Raw genomic sequence first — 7881 nt, 5'->3', positions numbered from 1 at the left:
GATATTACAAAAAAATATCCAGATTTGTGCCTGAAATGCTCAGTTGGCATGGCGGCAGCCTTTTCCCACAAGGGACTTGGATTCCCAGGTTGGATCAGATCTCAAAAAGCAATGGGTTTTGCAGTCTCATCTCCAGCTCAGTTGTCCTGAGGGGTTGGTGCAGACAAAAAGATGCTTGCTAACGTTTATTTTTTTTATTATTATTATTTTTTTTTAACAGGGGCTTTGGGTACTAATGCACAATGGGAGAATGTGACATGAGAACGGACCAGGACCTGCTGGGTCTGTGCTTAGTAGGCTGACTTTTATGGTTGGCCCTGGGTGCATCAGTGCTCTGCCAGGTTCACAGGAATCATGGAGAGTGGCTAACCAGCCAATGCAACAGGAAACAGCCAGGCTTGGACACCTGTGAGACTCTCTCGGGTGCTGGCAGTAAGTAAAACTTGTGGTGAGTACAGCTTTCACGGCCCATACAGGGAGAGGAGCCTGCTACAGCCTTTGCTCTGACCTGCCACATAGCACACGCTGTCAGACTTCACCCTGACTGTGGTCTGGAGGCTGTAAACGTTTCCCCAAATACCATCTCTCTTTTTTTTTTTTTTTCCTAGTCCTTCCCGCCTGACTGTTTGAGCAACCTGTCACTATTCATCAGCAGGCTCTAACGTACACCAAAGTGGAAAAGAAGATGACATGCCACCGAGGTAAAGGAGATATTTCTTTATTAAACCTTTTAGCGCTTAGCCCCCCCTCTCCCTTGAGCATTGACATAAGAGGAGAGCAGGAACAAAGAGTTGAAAGCAGGCCAGAGCCGTGGCAGGTATCAGGTGACCGTCCTGTTGGTGTTTGCTGAGTTGGAAGCACTGGCTGGTGTCGAAATGCTGACTCTTTGTGAGTGAGCTCCATGAAAATGTAATAGTAGGTACTGTATGCTAACTTGAGACCTAATGTGTTATTCCTGGCTTTTATATACCTGGTTACCCATGGATAAAGCTATATGATATTTATTATAGCAGGGCAGGATGGCTTTGTAATCTGAATATGCTGCATTCACACCAGTGACTTGAACAAAGTGTTTCTTCATTTCTCCAGCCATTAATGGTTTTCTCATAAGAAACCATGAAGTCAGTTTTGTTGTGTTTGTCAGCTGGGTTTTGACTGTGTGTATTTTGTTCCACAAAGGGGTTATTCAAAACCTCCCCTTCAGTCTTAATTAATTGCAGACCCTGTGGAAGGCGAGCCCTGTGGGGCTGGAGAGGTTCCCGTCTGGTTTCCATTTAGCCTGTGGCTGCGTGTGGAAGCACGGCTGGCTCCCAGCGTGGGGACCTCAGCTGCTCGGCACGCTCTCTCCAGCCTGCTTCAGCACAGAGCGAGCACCAATGTTGAAGGCGGTATTTATTGACCAGCCTCCAGCCCTGGGTGCTCCTTTGGGGTTCCTGCAGGCAGAAAGTAAGCTTACGCTAGCAGGAGAGGACAAAATCCCCAAATGACGCCCCACGGCCACCACCTCCAGGCATATCTCCTTCAGATAAAGGCCCGTGAGACTTTCTGGAGACACGCTTCCCATTCACAGTATTTAAATCCAGCAGCTGTTAGCTGTGCGTTCGTTCAGCTCTCGATCCTGTTCCAGGATTTCCTCCCTGCCATCTCCAAATGCCAAGGCTTCATACCAGGGGAGCAAGTCAAAGTGAGGGGGTGTCACACTGTTCCCACCATTTTCAAATATCTTACTGGAACTGCAAAAGTCAGACATGAAAAATAATGTTTCCCGTAAAAAAAAAAAAAAAAAAAAAAAATCCTTAATACATGTGCATAGTGTGCGAATGCCCTGGCTGGATCAAACCCTTCAGAGCCTCTACCTACCCTTTTAATTTATGCATTTGATCTTTTGGCTGTAAATAGACAAACAAAGCCTGGAGAACGGTTTGGTTTCCAGAAGAGAATATTTTCTGTTGAGTTTGGCCGTGCAGGGCTCGCTTTTGCAGAAGAGCTATGAATAGTAGGCTAATAAAAGCAAGCGGCTCCTCCAAAAATTGCACACCAGCACGCTGAGATGAAAGGTGGTCCCACGGTCACATCGCCCTCCAGAAAACTGCATCTCATTACAAAGCATAAAAAATTTAAAAAGCACTGAAGAAAGAAGCCCCCTCCCAAGAAGAGCTTTATGCAAGTGCCTCCTCCTTCATGTAGACAGACTCCTGGGACGAAGTGTGAGGCTCACATCTACCTGTTGGCTCCTGTACTGGGGAAAGCTTGAAGCTTCCCTGACAGGGGTGAGAACCTGTCCCTGTGAGGTTGGAGTGAGGCCACAGAGGCCAGAGAAAAGAAGCAGAGCTGGAAAACACACGAGGGCAGTCTGGCCAAGCTGCCAGAGCAGCAGCCAGCTCTGGGGGCCTCTTCTCCAAATGGGTACGGAGAGCTGGAGCTGTGAATAAAGAGATGAGAGCTCCTGCTTCCAGCCTGCACGGCCCCTCACAGTTACACAGGGGCACGTACTGTGTTTGGTGCTGGGGTGAGAAATGAGGGCAAACATGCTTTCTGCTTCAAGCAGCCTTCAATGTAGGGAATTAAAATTCAGACATAAAAACTCCCCAGGAAATGCTGAGGACGGTCTTAGCACAGCATGTAGCTACAATAATTTGTTATTTGGTATTTTAGTGTCTTTTCCACAGACAGGCAGGAGGATTTCTGAGCTTTGTAGGAAAATTGGATGCTGTAAGATTGTGAAACTACAAAAAGGGCTAGAAATTAGCACAGCAGGCAAGCGGACAGCAGAGATAGAGAGCAGGACTATGGCAGAATTTACTGGCTGCTAAGTTCAGTAACAATATTGCAAGAGCACTTGCTGGGTCAGAACACTTATTCCAGCACCATCCTCTGATAAGTGACTTCAGATGCTTTCAAGGACAGAGCAAGAAGAGATCCTGCAGTAAAACAGAGTGCAATTAAGACAGAGGTGAAGGTGTTCAGGAGAAGCTGGAGCAGGGTAGGTAGCCTCAGGTTGCTACATGGGACATGGGAAAACTGGATGTGCTGGGCAGGACACAGTGGTCACCCTTCTGTCCCTGTGTGGCTGGGTGGTACTGGGAACAGAGGGCTCCTGCTCTGAGGAATGCAGAGTTAATCCAAGCCAGGGAAAGCTGGGCTGTATCAGTAACATGCATAGTGTGTGAACCTGAGGAGATTGGCTCTTCACACGAGAAGATAAACAGGAGGTCATTCTTGCTGCATGGCATGGTTACTGGGTGAAGAAGACACCCGTGGCAGTTCGGAGAGCTGTGCCTATGCCCTGCTGCTCTTTAGGAAAAGATGAATGCATGAACTTCTTTGGCAGGCACCCATCCATTGGCACTCACAAATTTTGAACAGTTTATTGAGGAGTACAGAAGACAGCAACAACAGGCCAAGCAGTAAAGCCACTGGGTAAGCCTACATAAGGTCCCTTGGCCTGCAAAAAGAGTCTAGACATTTTGACATGTAGATAAGTATTAAAAATGCTTCCCAGTGAATATCATCTGAAAACCCCAAACCAGAAGATTTCTCAGATGCATTGATGTTCTCCTCATTGAGAAAACTTCTCAGCCACTGCTTGTCTTAGATGGTCCAGGGGCACTGATCACTGTCTCTCCCAGTGCAAGGAAAGGACAGACAGTCTCACTGTGTCTCCCAGTCAGGCAGTTTGGGTTTGGTCTGAGAGTGTTTTAGGGCAAAGCCCTTTGGATCTTAATGGACACATCTCTCACTGCCATTCTGACTGAAGTCTGAGCTACTGGAGGAAATTGGCCCCACCATGCTGATGCTCCATGACAAACTGCTCACTGATCCATTTGCTGCAGAGTTTAAGGGGTTTCTAAAGTAAATGGACTTTCCATAAAATGTCTACTTAAATTACTAGGCAGATCTAATTAATTGAGCAACCAATTACACTGTGATTGTATCACAAACTTGTGAAAAATGAAAGAAAGTCTTTCAGCTAAAATTCTTCTAAAAGAAGTAAGAAATACTTGATGCAAAAGGAAAATGGACTAGAAAACATGGTACAAACAGTGTAGAAAAAAAACACACACACAAAAAAACCATGCAGCAGCCTCTCCTTTGAAAGGCTTGTAGTGTGTGTCTGACACTTGGTGCAACAAACCCTGAAGGCTAGACATTTCAGAAAAGAAGAACCTGCTACTTTCCAACTCCTTGAAAAAAAACTCAAATAGCAAAAATTACAGTCTTCAGCAAAAGAGCCTTTATACGTACTATAGAAAAATACTGAGTATCCACTTGAAATCACTAAATTCAGAGGGAAAAAAGAAGCCTGTATTCTACTCATGTTCCCTAAAACACCCACTCACAGAGTTCAAGCATACAAGCTTCATTGCCTCCATGAAGTAATTATGGGGGCTAGGGCTTTTGGACATCGTTTAGCCATTAAAAGTTCTGCCAGGGTAACCACCCTGGCCAAACCCCTGGCTGCAGGCAGTACACGCTGGCAAAAATGCTTTACCAATATGTAGTGCAGGCATGGTGAGCAATATGAGATGTACAAGAGCAAACCTTTTCTGTGCTTGAAGGGCTGATTCTATATTAAGGCTTTTGCTGTCATAAAAATGTTGGAACAACAACAACAAAGTCACAGCGGCTATAACTGACCACAATTATTAGACAAAAGTTTCATGTGACCATTTAGCTTAAAAAAAACAACACAACAAACATGTCTCACAGCATCAGCTTCAGTTTGGGGGATCTGTATATGAAGGAGTTGTGGCAGGTGAACTGCAAGTCAGTGTTTTAATGCTCGGGTGTTCGAGGTGAGAAATGTTGAAAAGCGGAAAGGTTGAAACAGTGTTGGTAGCACCAACTTTTTAGTTAAATGAAATAAATTTCCAGCATTGCAAGTCTTTAGGAGTGATTAATAGAAGCATTACCTCCTAGATTTTTTTTTTTTTTTTTTTAGGTGCTCATTCCTTTTGTACTTCATTGTATCTTGTACTGAACCAGATGCATGAGGAGGCCTCTCAGCTAGGCTGGTGTTCTTGGGGCATAACTTCTTCTGAAACCATTCTTCTCATCAGCTTTCGTCCTTGTCAATAGCTTCCTTGCATAGTTGTTTATGTTACTGCTACTGAAGAAGGAGAAAGGTTTTCTACCTGAGAAGCAGCTTTAAGCAGATTTGAGGTGCTGCTCTAAGCAGTTCTGTTTGACCGATGGTGGCAGAGACAGCAAGAAACTCCCAACCAGGTCAAAGAAGTGATGCCAGCCTCAGATAGGTCATCTGAGGTTAACAAAAAGAATTCCAGGATTACTACAGAATGAAACCAAAACTATTTTAAAATAGAAGTCAAAGTGACAATATTTCAAAGTGGACCTCAGTTCCATTGCAGTCCTATTAACTTCCACTAGGTTTTGACCAAGCTTTTTCTGCAGACCATAGCACTCAGCAGATAGCTCTGAGGAACTCTTATCAGCAAGACGAAAGGTAGTGAACATTTGTTTCAGGGAAGGAAAAAGTCCAGCTAGAAAACTGATAAAGTGAAATAATCTCATGGAAAGAACACACCGGGATATCAAAAGTAATTAAACCAAACTTCTGTAGTCATGACTATAAGCCATTTGCTTTAGCTAATAAAAGCGAGAGCAGAGTTATCTCTTCAGATCTGTGTGTTAGGCCAGTGTCAGCGATAACACCCAGCTGGAGGAAGAACAAAATGATGGAGTTGAGATGCTGAAGAGAAACCCCAGCCCCAGCTGTCTGGGCCAGGAGTCACGGCAGGATTCAGCCTTCCCTGATGCCTGAGATGTGTCGGCACAAGCTGAACCCAAAGCCTGAGTGATGTTTTTCTTGTCAGCCTGTGTTAACGTCTTCTTCAGGACAAGTTCAATCATATTCTCAGGAACAGTTGTACAGAGAGAGCACTGAAAGCCTGAGGGAGATTTCAGTAGCAAGCTATCCTTGAACTGGGACCGTCCTTGTGGTACAGCACCAGGACTTTCTCAGGAGCTGACGAGTCTCAGAAGACCCTCACCTGCTTCCCCAGAGACCTGCCTAAATTCAGAGCTCCACTGCAGGTCGCACCAGCAGGTTTTGTGGCGATGAAGCTTGGTGCCACCTGCGGAGCAGATTGTGCAGCACCTCTAATTTAATCAGGCAAAGGCAGGAATCCGGCTAAGAAAAGAGAAATTTTTGTTTCTACTCAAATCCTCGGGGAAGCAGAGATGATGGATGGAAAAAAACGTCAGTGGGATGTTAAGAAAACACAGATTTCAAAGTTTGCCAGTGTGTGGCAGTGGTCCTTTAGTAACTGCAGTCACATGAAGCAAAACGCTGTTAAGTTTCACTCTTCCCTGTGGAGGCCAACTTGGAAGAGGAGCCAGACAGCCTCTCGCTGGGCATGCACAGGATTCAAAACAGTCTTTGAGACACCAATTAAACACAAACACGTTTAAAAAAAAAAAAAATGCTGCAAGATCCACAGTAGCTTGACCTGAGGTGCGACAGAAATGAATTGCTAATAAAACCTGCCAAGGAGGAGCAGTTTAAAGCATGCTTTTAACACTTTTCACAATAAAATAGTTTTCACAAGCAGCTCATATATCTCCCAACCTCCCTCGGATGTGTTGCTGCTGAGTGATTCTGGAGTCATTAATGGATTGCAAACTCCCCCCCGCACTCTGTAACCAACTTCGGATAGTTAACAGCTCAGTACCTTTCCAGAAAGATAGCCTTCTTTGAAATATGCTTTGAAATGCACCACTCTTGAGTAATGGGCAGGGCTGAAAGCCACTGAGGGTTGGATATCTCACTGCTGTTTGGACCTCTGGGAAACTCCCCTGGGAAATCTGCCTTGTTTGCAACTCCAGCGCTCAGCTGCCGGGCACTCCTTTGGCAGGGGCCTATAAAGCAGAGGTAAGTGTGAGGATGAGCCCAAATCCAGTTAAGGGTGAAGTTTGAAGCTGTGGTCTTGAAAATGTCTGTTCAGCTTCTTTCTCCACCTGGAGGCACCTGGAGCTCACCATTCATGGGGCTGGAGGAACAGGCAGAGCCCTGCATGGGAGCCACCACAGCTGCTGCCTGTACACGGTCCAGAAATCTCTTTGCTGACCCAAAATCATCTTCTGTGCTGTTTCCAGAGGTTATTGCGTGTAAAGCAGAGAGGCTGCTGAGGTCTGGGAGTGGGTCTCTGTCACCCACGACAGACTACATGACTGTCATAACCACTGGCGAAAGGAGGAAGGAGCAGGAGGAGTGGGATCAAATTATGCTTTTGCAAAAACAAAAGTGACTGGGAATTGAGGGTTTGCCATGGGAGTGAGATAGGGAAGTGGAGGAGAGGGATTGGAGCTTGGAGCAGAGAGTCTGGTTCTGTTTGGCACTTACCTGCTCTTCTAAGAGGTGCCAGTTTTGGACACAAGCTGGTGAATAGACCACATACCCTCCTTTGGGAGAAGGGGAAGGGGAAAGCACTGAAGGAGGAGCAACAGAAGCAAAGCAAAATAATTGCTGAATCCAGAGCCAGGTTCACACTCAGGCTGCTAATGTGCACGCAGTAGCTGGCTGCATGGGTGGTGTTCACAGGTACTTCTGGGTATGTGCAGAGCCCTTCATTTGGCCGGGACAAAGAGCTCCTCTGCTGAGTGCCAATGCAGTGACTGTGTTTGCAAATGGTTAGCCTGGTGTTTGCATGGTGTGAGCCTCTAAGAGGCTCTGTGCATGTTTAAAATGAGGCATTGACAGGTACCATGATCTGAATCACCTCTTTTTAGGGTGAAAATCCAGTGGGAAGCTTTTGTAAGAAAGAAATAACCCAAATGTTCATTCTGAAACCCTTTTCCCCCCTAAGCCAGCCTGTTGGAAGGATGTTATATACCTCTGCTGATGGCAGCGATTCTGTTATC

Source organism: Aythya fuligula, chromosome 1 (genome assembly GCF_009819795.1).
Source record: "Aythya fuligula isolate bAytFul2 chromosome 1, bAytFul2.pri, whole genome shotgun sequence".
NCBI lineage: Eukaryota > Metazoa > Chordata > Aves > Anseriformes > Anatidae > Aythya > Aythya fuligula.
The sequence above is the reverse complement of the archived record's forward strand: the minus strand, read 5'-3'. Positions refer to the sequence as shown.